Source organism: Dama dama, chromosome 9 (genome assembly GCF_033118175.1).
Source record: "Dama dama isolate Ldn47 chromosome 9, ASM3311817v1, whole genome shotgun sequence".
In the NCBI taxonomy this organism is placed as follows: domain Eukaryota; kingdom Metazoa; phylum Chordata; class Mammalia; order Artiodactyla; family Cervidae; genus Dama; species Dama dama.
The window spans coordinates 50,040,007-50,052,218 of NC_083689.1; the positions used below are offsets into that span (position 1 = coordinate 50,040,007).

Here is a 12,212-nt window from a genome sequence, read left to right on the forward strand (position 1 = left end):
GGCTGTTCACATCAGATGGTCAAAATACTGGAGCTTCAGTTTCAGCATCAGTCCCTCGAAATAGTTCCTTTGAATCCCTTTGTTACCATTCCCCTGACCCTGGCCCTAGGCCCCCACTTATCTGCTTTCTGTCACTATAGATTCATCTCACTTTTTCTAGATTGTTAGAAAAATAAGTAATATTATTATAAATAATAAAGCATAATGTTTTTCAGATTCATCCACATGATAGCATGTTGTTAATAATTTATTCCCCCTTTTTAAAAAAACTGAGCAGTATTCAATTGAATGGAAATAAAAGATTGTTTATCTGCTCACCTGATGATATAGCTCTTTGGGTTGTTTGCAGTTAGTTATGACTACAAATACCTTTTCAGATTCTGGATGTAGCACCTGGAGTGACCATGGTTATTACCCTTAGAGAACTTGAAATCTTGGCAGGAAGGAGTTTAAATGATGTGATACTTGTGATGACTGATTATTGGATGGACTCAAGTGCAGAAATGCCTAGTATTTGTGCCAGGTGTGATGGAACAGTCGGAGAAAGAGTACAGTGGGCGGGACTCACTGTGTAGGGGGGCCGGTTATATCCTTGAGGGGGAGGGTGTTACAGACCCATCAGATGAACAGGGACCAGGGGTCGTGCCTCTGAGAACAGGCTGCTGGGGATGAGCACAGAGTGGAACAATCTGGGCAGATCCCCTCAGACCTAGGTGAGAGTGTGTGTTCTGTGAGGGGACATAAAGAGCTGGAAGGCCTTGAACACTGGGATTAGAAGCCCAGTTTTGATGTTCCTGGGCAGGAGGTTGGAGCTGCTGCAAGTTTTTGAGCAGGGAAGGGCATGGGCAAAAGCAGTGTTTTTGAAAGATTCTCTCATCTTTGGTATAAGATGGTTTGAATGAAACACAGCCTGCAAGAAAAGAGACTGGGGGCTGTTGGTTTGAGCTTGTTTTCCTGATGGCTTCATGGGTGAAGTCTGGTTGCCTCCCCAGGTGCAAAGATGTGCCTGGTGGCAGAGTTCAGCAGAGAAGTTGCTAAACTTCTGGAAGTTCAGTTCAGCAGCAGGAAGTTGCAGAACCTGCCACTGCCATAGCATATTAGCGTGCTATTACTGCATAACAAATTAGTTTGAACTTAGTGGCGAAAATAATTTTGTTTTTTAATCTTGTGGTTTTCATGGGTCATGCCTAGGGCAGCCGGGTTCTCAGCTCAGGATCTGAAATCAAGGTGTTGCCTGGGTTTGTGCTCTCACTTGAAGCTCAGGGGCCACTTCCAGGTTCATTCAGGGTGTTGGCACAATTCAGGTCCTGCAGCTGTAGGGCTAAAATCCCCATTTCCTTGCTGCCCCAGAGGCTGCCCCAGGTCCTAGCCAGGTGGCCCCCTTCATAGGCCACTCACAATATGGCTGTTTGCTTTCTTCTAGGCCAGCAGCGCAGTGCCTGCTGCCACTGTGTCTCTTTTACAGGCATTGAGGTTAAGTCAGGCCCACCCAGGATGACCTATCTTTTTGTTAACTCATGGGACCTTAATTACACCCACAAAATCCTCTTTGCCATGTAAAGTAACATTGATTAGAGTGATGTCTCATCCTATTTACAGGTCTGCTCATGTTCCTGGGGGAGGTAGTCATTCCTGCAGTGTGCTCATGATGGGGTGGCAATATTGGGGACCATCTTAGAATTCTGTCTACTGCACATGGTGGCTCTTCCGACTCCCTGTCTCTCCTCCTGTAAAGAGAAGGAGGGATTCTGGGCTAGGTCCTTCCAGAGGTTTTGCCCTGTGTTTCCCTTATTTTATGATTATGGAGTCAAGTTGGAAGCACTGTTATCTATCACGTCATCTAAAATGTGATTGAAGATTGTGGGGACCAGTTTGGCACAGATGACAGAGAATCATCGAGAGGGGTGTGAGCTGCTGGGAGGGACAGCCACGTGATAGGCAGGAGGGTAATTGTGGAATGGATGGCTGGTTTAGTGAGGGTGCTCACATGCACTCTTTTTTCCCTTTCTCTTTCTTCTTGTCTTCTATCAGCACACGGTAGGACTGTACCTCCCCAGTTCCTGGTCATTCGGCATGGCCATGCGACTTGCTTTGGCCAGTGAAATGTGAGCAGGTGTGATGGAAGTCATTCTGAGCAGACGTTTTACAAGGAAGTGTGTGTTTTGTCTCAGTCTCTCTTCCTCTGCTGCAGTGGCTGGCAAGATTTGAAATGGCTCCATCTGCCTGGGTCCCTGACTAAGGGGGATACAGAGCAAAGCCCCAGGCAACCTACCGTGAGCATGAGAAAGAAACCTTTGTTGTTAAATTAAGCCCCTGAGATTTGGAGTTCTTTGTTACTGCCACATAACGTAGCCTATCCCTGACTGATGCAAAGGAGGGTGTCACTGTTAATCTTGCTGTCACGTCTCTTTTTTGATTGAGATATAATTAACATACAACATTATATTAGTTTCAGGTGTACTACATAATGATTGACTATTTGTGAATATTGTGAAATGAGTACCACAATAAATCTAGCTGACATTCATCACCACAGTTACAAATTTTTTTCTTGTGAACAGAACCTTTAAGATATGCTCTCTTAGCAACTTTCAGATATGCAAAATGGTATTATTAACTGTAACCACCATGTTGTTTATTGGATTCCCCAAGACTTTTTTTTTTTTTTAAATAACTGGAAGCTTGTACCTTTTGGCCCCCTTGATCCATTTCACCCACCCCCAACTCCTTGCCTCTGGCAACCACTGATCCGTTTGGTATATCTATGAACTTTATTTTCTTTTTTATGTTTTTAAGATTCCACATATAAATGAGATCATATTTGTCTGTCTCACCTATTTCACTTAGCATAATGCTACTAAGGTCCATCCATGTTGCAACAGTAGCAGGATTTCTTTCTTTTTATGGCTGAATAAGACCTGATTGTGTGTATAGATTACATTTTCCTTATCATTCGTCTGTTGGTAGACATTCAGGTTGTCTTCCCTGAGGACTCTTATCTTAGCCAGGCCCCTGATGTGGTTAGTGCTGTGAGCTATAGCTGAGAGTCCAATCCAGAAGAAACCTGGAGAAGTGGCCATGTTGCTCTGTGCTCATGTGTTTTCTGGTATTCAAATAGATCCACCCACCTGCTCACTGAGGGAAGATGCTCTCTCACACCGTCCTGACAAATACGCTATTTTCATTTGAGAACAAAGAAGTGTAATTAGCACATTGAGAGAAAGTTGCCAGTCAACATCACCACACCTGATCTGGATGTGTTAGATGCAGTTTGTCATCTCTTTTCAAAAATCTCAATTACCACACAGTCTGCACCGAATCCTCGCTCTCTTCTTTCCTTCCACCTATCATTTGTCTGCCCATCATGTAAGCATCTTTTTAAAAAAATATTATTAACCATTTTAATTTTTATCATCGTGTGGTTACTCAGTCATGTCTGATTCTTTGCATCCTCATGGACTGCAGCACACCAGGCTTCCCTGTCCTTCACTATCTCTTGGAGTTTGGTCAGATTCATGTCCATTGATTCATTGATGCCATCCAACCATTTCATTCTCTGTCACCCCCTTCTCTTCCTGCCCTCAATCTTTCCCAGCATTGGGGTCTTTTCCAATGAGTCAGCTCTTCACATCAGGTGACTTTATTTATTAATTTGGCTGCATGACTTATGGGAACATAATTCCCCAACCAGGGATTGAATCCAGCCCACTGCAGTGAGGGCACCAAGTCATAATCATTGGACTGCCAAGGAATTCCCTAACAATTATATTTTTTATTTTTTTTAACCTTTTGGCCATGCTCACAGCATGTGGGATCCTAGTTCCCCAACCAGTAATGGAACCCCATGCCCCCTGCATTGGCAGCACAGAGTCTTGACCACTGGATTGCCAGGGAAGTCCCATGTAAGCATCTTTATGATTCTTGTTTTTCCATACTTGCATGTTGAGGATGGCTTTCTTTTATGGTCTTTTCTGCCACCACCTCCAGAAGGTCACTCAGTGGTTCCCTTTTCCTGTTCATTGTGAAGCTTGGTCCCTTCTCTGATGTCTTCTCAAAGCGCAGCCACCTTCCCAGAGTTCAAACGCTCTCTGTATGCTCCCCTCCTCTGGGGACCACTACTCTTTGTAGACTTGCCTTTGCAGCCCTCTGCTCCAGGGCTGCTTCTCATCCTGCTCTCTGTTATCTGAGGGCTTCGGGGTGGCTCCTGTTTACTGGGACTATGTACAGTCATCCTCTGACTCTTGAGGCTTTTGTCTCTGTTACGTAACAGCTGGAGGAGGGAAAATGCTGGATCTTGCTGGGCTTTCACACAATGACCACATGCAGTAATCCAAACTCATCCCAAAGACAGCATAAATCACTGGTGTCTGCAGGTGGGGACCCCCTCAAGGAGCACAGGCAGAGATCTCCCTGAAGCAAAGACTGAGAGCAGGTGCTGCTATGAGAAGAAATGAGGCATCAGAGCATATCACCCTGTAAATTACACCTCTGTGTAAAGTGAATGGAGAGAAGACACAGAGAACCTGGCAGTTAGAACAGTGATAACAGCCAACAGTTAATGAGCACTTAGTATGTGCCAACCCACTCGGTAGATGCTTCCTGTGGATCATCTCCTACAGTCATCGTGTGTCCTATGACCTTGCATCAGTCTCGTGCCCACCTGTCTGGTGGGGAAACAGAGGCTCAGAGAGTTTAGTTAGCTTGCCTAAGGTAACAAAGAAAGTGAGCAGAGAGCTAGGATGAGATCCTGGATAGGACCGTTCCAGAGCCTGTGCTCCTACCCAGGGAAGGAGGGGCCCCACGTGCAAGAGGATGGTCCCCTGGTTGCCAGTGTTTAAAATGATTCCCTTTGGTGGGGGTTGCAGCCTGCAGCTCCCCGGGCCCTCCACTGTCCTCTCTATCTCCTTTACACAATGCAGACTGAAGAAAATTTGGACTGTCTTTCCCTGCTGGTCCTAAGAACCTGGAGCCTCAGGATCCAGGCCACAGGTTCCGGAGTTGGCGTGCCTCCCATCCACCAGAGATGGTGAGAGGTGAGCTTGGGTTTACAGCCCCGCAGCCACAGGCATCCTGCCGGGTTGGACTGCCTTGTCTTTCAGAGTCAGGGAGAATTGAATTATTCTTGCATCAACTCCCCTGACACCCTGAAAGCTCTAGCCACCCTCCCTCCTTCCTCTGCAGCTTTTCTCTGCTTATAAAATGAAAAGCACATTGCCCCGGGGGCTCAGGCAGGCCCAGCATCTGAGGTGTGTGAGGAAGGGAAGGGCCATCTGCTTCTCATTGACCACAGAGGAGCCTGGTTAGACAAAGGGCCAGTGTGCAGCCCGCACCCACCGGAGCAGCCGCAGCCGTGACCCCGGGCCTGCTGCCGGGCAGGCTGGGGAGGGGCCCTCCTCTGCCCCACAGGCCGGGCTGGGAGCGCGTTTCCTAGAGTGTGGGGGTGGTTCCACCTCATTGGGCTGTTTCTTCTTTCTTTTCTTCCTAGAAAGATGGGTTTCAGCTCTTTCCCCAAGACTTCTGGTAACCTGATAAAGTGATACTTAGTGTGTGTGTTTTAATGTAATGGAATGTAACCCACATTCAACGCAGAAATCCTAGAAGAATAAAAATCAGCAAAAACTAGTGCCTGTCTCACTGCCAAGGGTCTTGGTGTGTGTTCTGCCTGTTTGTTTTTCATGAGTATTTTCAGCATTGTTTTTTAAAATAAGAACAATCTAAAGCAGTGGTCCCCAACCTTTTTTTGGCACCAAGGACCAGTTTCATGGAAGATGATTTTTCCACAAACCAGGGACAGGTGAGGGGGATGGTTTGGGGATGGTTCAAGCACATTACATTTATTGTGCACTGTATTTCCATTATTATTATTACATCAGCTCCACCTCAGATCGTCAAGCATTAGATCCTAGAAGTTGAGGACCCCTGACTTTAAAGCATATTGCAGAGTTAGGCAATGTGCTAAGTACTTTGCCTGGAAGATCTAAAGGCTATAGGCTGTAAGTTTAACCCTGTAGGATCAGTACTTTTCTGAACACCATTTTTATAAAGGATGACACTGTGGTGTAGAAGGGGCAGAAAATCCTCCCAGGATTACCTGGGGAGGTAGGTTGGGGTCAGGGCTCAGTTGCAGGCTGTATGCTCCAGACTGCACAGCCCCAGATTAGCCCACAATACACCTGCGCATGGAATGTGAACTAGTTTATGCTATTTTTCAGTTAACAGTATATCAGGGCCACTTTCTCGTTTGGTCTGTAGTCCTCCATACATGTTTATAGCTGTGTATGTCCCATTCGACAGGTTTACCTTGGCATGTTTAGCCAGTCCCACAATTTTGGATTGTTCCACATGTTATCATTATAATCCCAAGATGAACACTCAGTGCAGAGGTCTTTAAGCCCATCTCCCACTATTTGGCAGTAATGGGATTTCTGTGAGCGGGCATGCATTCTAGGAAGAGTTTTGAAAGATTTGGCCAATTGCACTTAAGAAAAGTTGTGATTGCAACAGTGTGTTTCATAATCTTTCATCTATCATATAGGCAGGGGTTTTAGAGTGTTTTTATTTAGTTAGCTGTGGCTGTGTTGGGTCTTAGTTGCAGCTTACAGTCTGCTCTCTAGTGTGGCACACGAGCTCCAGAGCACTTATTGTAGCGTGGCCCCCACAGGCTTACCTGCCCCGCAGCATGTGGGATCTCAGACCAGGGATCGAACCCGAGTCCCCTGTATTAGAAGGCGGATTCTCAGCTACTGGACCACCAGGGAAGTCCCCAGCAAGGATTTTTTTTCTTTTTTTTTTAATTTCTCATTTTTTCCAGTGATCAAGCTGCTCTTTCTCATTTGTTCATTGTCAATTTTAATTTATTCTTTTGGAAAGTTGCTGCTCAGGCTCTTTACTCAGTTTTTGCTTTAAATTGATTTGCAGAGGCTTGTTACGTTAAGGATTTTGGATTAAGGACCCTCTGATGCCTTTGCAGATACGCGTCTCAGTTTGTGGTTGGCCTTTTCTTCTTATGTTGTGTTTGTCTTTTTGTCAGAGAGGTTTAGAAATGCTGTGAAGCTGGTCTGTCAAACTTCTTCTTTGTACTTTCTTCCTTTGCAATTTTATTTTTATCAAACTTCCTTCTGTTTCCCCAAAAACATTATATAAACATTACTGCTGAATATAACATTTAGCCTGTTGTTGAAAATCAGACTTGTCACAACATGAATTAAACTACTGAGACGTCAAAATGGGCAACTCAGTGATGGAAAAAAATGAAATGAAGAAAGCGTATCAGCTCACAGCCCAGGAAAACAAAACTGAGAAACCCACGGACAGTGACACCAAGATTTAGACTAGCATAGTTGTGATTTTATTTTAGAACATAAGTACAAAATAAATTTATTTGTGTCTTTTAGTCTGATTTTTCAGATTTGTCAGGAAGAGCTCACCATTTCTTATCTAATTAGTAGAATCCATAAATGTTTTCTTCAAATATTAGAAAGTACTGCTTCATTTAACTCATAATTATTTATAAAGCTAGCATTGTGTGACTTTAAACATTTCTTTTCATAGAACCACATTCAGTATCTGTGTGTTCAGATTTAAGATATAATCTCTGTTCTGTCACAGAGTTCAGACTCAGGCAGTGCCATCCCAACCTCAGCATCCAGTCCTCAGTCCAGACTGCTGGGTAGCTTCTCAGGTTCTTCCCCATGAGAAGGGATAGAAATCTTATGGGTGAACAAGTTTAAGGTAATTTCCAGCTGTGAAACCTTCCAAAGTGATGTAGCTTACTCGTATACATGAAGAAGGACATCCAAAACACAGGGTGTCTGTGCTGTGCTTAGTCGCTCAGTCATGTCCAACGCTCTGCCACCCCGTGGACTGTAGCCCACCAGGCTCCTCTGTCCATGGGATTCTCCAGGCAAGAATACTGGAGTGGGTTGCCATGCCCTCTTCCAGGGAATCTTCCCAACCCAGGGATTGAACCCAGGTCTCCCACATGGCAGGCAGATTCTTTACCATCTGAGCCACCAGGGAAGCCCTTAGAGATGATGTAACTTACTCACATACATGAGGAAGGACATCCGAAAAACAGAGAGGAGTGGCAAATGTGTACATGAGTGATCCATTGTGCTGCTGGGAAATGCCATGGCAGAGTGTCAGTGTTATTCCAATGTTACGTTTCCCGGGCATCTTTCCTTCCTCCCTCTGATCTCTTCTAATCACATCCATTGGCTAAACCCACCCAGCAGCCAGAAAGCAAGAGAGCCCAAGCAATAGACAGTGGCCTGTAGACAGTACAGATTTGGGGTCACTATGCAAGGTAGAGAAAAGTGGAGAACGGCCCTGGTGGTGAGCAGGGGCGCAGACAGGGAATAGTCAGGATAAATCATTTAAAAAATTAAAAATCACTCAAAAATCCACCTTCCAGAGGTAACCTTGATTAACTCTCTGGTAGATTTCATCAATGACTTTGTAATATGCATTACATTTTTATAGCCAAGATACTAGTACATAGTTGCTTTTTTTTTTTACACAGTGAAAACTTTTATATTTGGAATCAGCCAGCTGGACTCAGTTTAGATGATCCCAATTTTGTTGGCAACATCCAAAGCATCATAGTCAGGAGCCAGTCGAACATATGCCTTCTTCTCTCCATCAGGCCTGATCAGAGTTATTGACCTTAGCCACGTCAATGTCATAGAGCTTCTTCACAGCCTGTTTAATTTGGTGCTTGTTGGCCTTGACATCCACAATGAATACCAGTGTGTTGTTGTCTTCTATTTTCTTCATGGCTGACTCGGTGGTGAGGGGGAATTTGATGATGGCATAGTGGTCAAGTTTGTTTCTCCTGGGGGCGCTCTTCCGAGGATATTTGGGCTGCCTCCTGAGCTGCAGTGTTTTGGGCCGCCGGAAGGTGGGTGACATCCGGATCTTCTTTTTCTTGTGGCTGTGGACGCCTTTCAACACTGCTTTCTTGGCCTTCAAAGCCTTTGCTTTGGCTTCAGCTTTAGGAGGGGCAGGGGCTTCCTTCTTCACCTTCAGCGCCATCTTCATGAAAAGGCCATAGTTGCTTTTTAAAGCATAGTTAATGAAGGAACAGAGGTCCAAATGGAAAATTATTGAAATAGGGGCTTGATGACAGACAATGAATGGTTTATTAACATTCCCAGTATATTAAAACATACACATATGTTCAGTCACTCAGTTGGGTCCAACTCTTGGTGACCCCATGGACTGTAGCCCACCAGGATCCTCTGTCCATGGGATTTTACAGGCAAGAATACTGGCTTAAGTTGCTGTTTCCTTCTCCAGGCTATCTTCCTGTCCCAGGGAATGAACCCATGTCTCTTGTGTCTCCTGCATTGGCAGGCAGATTCTTGACCACTGAGCCACTTGGGAAACCCAACACACACACACACATGTACACAGTGACCCAAGTCACTCAACTGGAGTAATTTTTTCTTCTCATTGTTTTTTGGAGTACTTTTTTTTTTTCTCATTGTGAATTTTTTTAAATATAGAAAGATAATTTCAAGCTTCATGATATGTAGATGGTCTTCTTTATTGAATTATGCAGCTGTTCTTTTGTGGACAGAATTAACATTTTTTTGTTTATTGGTTTTTAAACCACAATATCCTGAGTGTGTGTTGGGAAAGTGAATGAGTGACCCATGTACACTGCCTGCTCTGTTTTTTCCCCAACCCAGTGATCACTCATTGATCCCCTCATTGTTTCCCATGGAGTTCAGATGTGGTTCATAATCCTACTCAGCAGCCCTCAATACACTGACTTTTTCAAGGTGAGACATATTGCTGTACCATATGTTTCGCAGTCATTAAGATTAGAACTGTAGTGCCTAGTAATTTAAGTGGCTATCAACTGTGACAGAAGATTCCTCCTAAATTATGGGGTGAAAGATTTGGCATGAAAAATTCACTTCTTGGTCTCAGTAACATGGCAGAAGCAGAAAAAACAGCTGAGGGAAATAGCAAAGGCCTAAGCCTGAGGTTGCAGAATTCTCCAAAAAAACAATCCGACTGGATCTTGAATTGGGAATATCCATAAAAGAAGTGCATATCCAGAATTCCGTATTCCCACATCCTTCAAGTTTATGATCTCGGTCACTGGTAAGTCATTCTGAGTGCTTATATATCTAAGAATGTCTGTCTGTTGCCTTTATTCTGAAGGCTACAAAATTACTGGGCCCAATATTCTTCCTTCAAAACCCTCTGAAGGCTACAGCATATAGAGTGCTCAAGGAAAAGTCTTTATATTCTATGTAAGAAGTTGTGTTTTTTTTCCCTTGGTTCTTATAATGTGCAAGTAAGTTATTCTTTTTTAAATTTATTTATTTTTAATTGAAGGATAATTGCTTTACAATTGTGTTGGTTTCTGCCATCCATCAACATGAATCAGCCACAGGTATACATACGTCCCCTCCCTCTCACCATCTCACCCTCATCTCCCATCTCACCCTTCTAGGTTGTCACAGCCCCCTGAGTCATATAGCGAATTCTTGGCTGTCTGTTTTACATATGGTAGTATATATGTTTCCACACTGCTCTCTTCATTCGTCCCACCCTGTCCTTCTCCTGCTGTGTTGACAAGTCTGTTCTCCATGTCTGTGTCTCCATTGCTGCTCTGTGAATAGGTTCATCAGTACCATCTTTCTAGATTACATATACATACATTAATATATGATATTTGTTTTTCTCTTTCTGACTTAACTTCACTCTGTATAATAGGCTCTAGTTTCATCCATTATCAAGGCTTCCCTGATAGCTCAATTGGAAAAGAATCCACCTACAATGCAGGAGACCCTGGTTCAATTCCTGGGTCAGGAAGAACCTCTGGAGAAGGGATAGGCTACCCACTCCGGTATTCTTGGGCTTCCCTTCTGGCTCAGCTGGTAAAGAATCCGCCTGCAATGTGGGAGACCTGGGTTTGATCCCTGGGTTGGGAAGATCCCATGGAGAAGGGAATGGCTACCCACTCCAGTATTCTGGCCTGGAGAATTTCAGAGTCCATGGGGTTGCAAACAGTTATACTCACTTTTCCACAGCGAGTAAAATGGAACATGTGTGATGTGTCTGCCCAGGGAGTCCTATTAGAGACTTGGTTCTCAAGCTTTTTTATTGGTGTCTGATCATAGAGGCACTCTACCTAGCATGTATTGGAAGTCGAGATTCCCAGCAGGAAAGCAGGTGTTCAGCTGAAACCAGTGTTTGTGAAAACACTTCAGGCACAGTGAGTCACTCTTACTTACCATTTAGGCTTCCCAAGTAGTGCAGTGGTAAAGATTCCACCTACCAATGCAGGACATGCAAGAGACTTGGGTTTGATCCCTGGGTCAAGAAGGTCCCCTTGAGGAGGGAATGGCAGCACGCTCCTGTATTCTTGCCTGGAAAATTCCATAGACAGAGGAGCCTGGCAGCCTGTGGTCCATGGGGTTGCAGAGAGTCAGACACAACTTAGTAACTGAGCATGAACGCACCATTTAGGTCAAGTTTTATATCAGTGTAGCGAGCTATTTACCAGCCAAGTTCTCAGATCCCAGTAAGCAGCTGGACGTCTAAGGATAGCAGCTTTAGGCCTGTTCTGTGAAGTCTTTCCTATGCATCCCCATTTAAATTTAATTTTACTTACATTACAGTGAGCCCTTTCAAAGTGCATACTGAAGTTGTCTTTCATTATTGCTTTTGTTCCAACTGTGTGTGTTTCTTCCTTCAGAAGTTCTGTACCTCTTGGGTATGACATGATAGAAAAAGAGGAGAGTGAGAAAAGAATCTGTCCTTTCCTTCCTATTTTTGTCACCACTTTGCCCTCCTCCTCTGTGTTCTCCTGGTGTCATGCTCATCCTTTGTGCTTGTGTGTGTGTGATTTGCTCAGTCGTGTCTGACTCTTTGTGACCCCATGAACTGTAGCCCACCAGGCTCCTCTGTCCATGGAATTCTCCAGGCAAGAATACTGGAGTGGGTTGCCATTCCTTTCTCCAGGGGATCTTCCCAATCCAGGGATCAAACCCGGGTCTCGTGCATTGCAGGGAGATTCTTTACCATCTGAGCCACCAGGGAAGCCCTCTTCAGTGCTACTGATGAATTTTTCTATGGTATCATCTCAGCTTCTTATGGACCTAATACAGGGCTGTTTTTTTGGTTGATGGTGTTTTTTATTTTTATTTTTTCAGTATTGCATGTAAAACTTTTTCATTGCAAACCTGAGTGCT

At 44.4% G+C, this 12,212-nt stretch overlaps 1 pseudogene; it reads right to left on the reverse strand.

Annotated features, from left to right (window-relative positions):
• Positions 1–8,535: 8,535 nt before the first annotated feature.
• LOC133061403 (large ribosomal subunit protein uL23-like) lies at positions 8,536–9,039 on the reverse strand (annotated as a pseudogene).
• Positions 9,040–12,212: the final 3,173 nt, after the last annotated feature.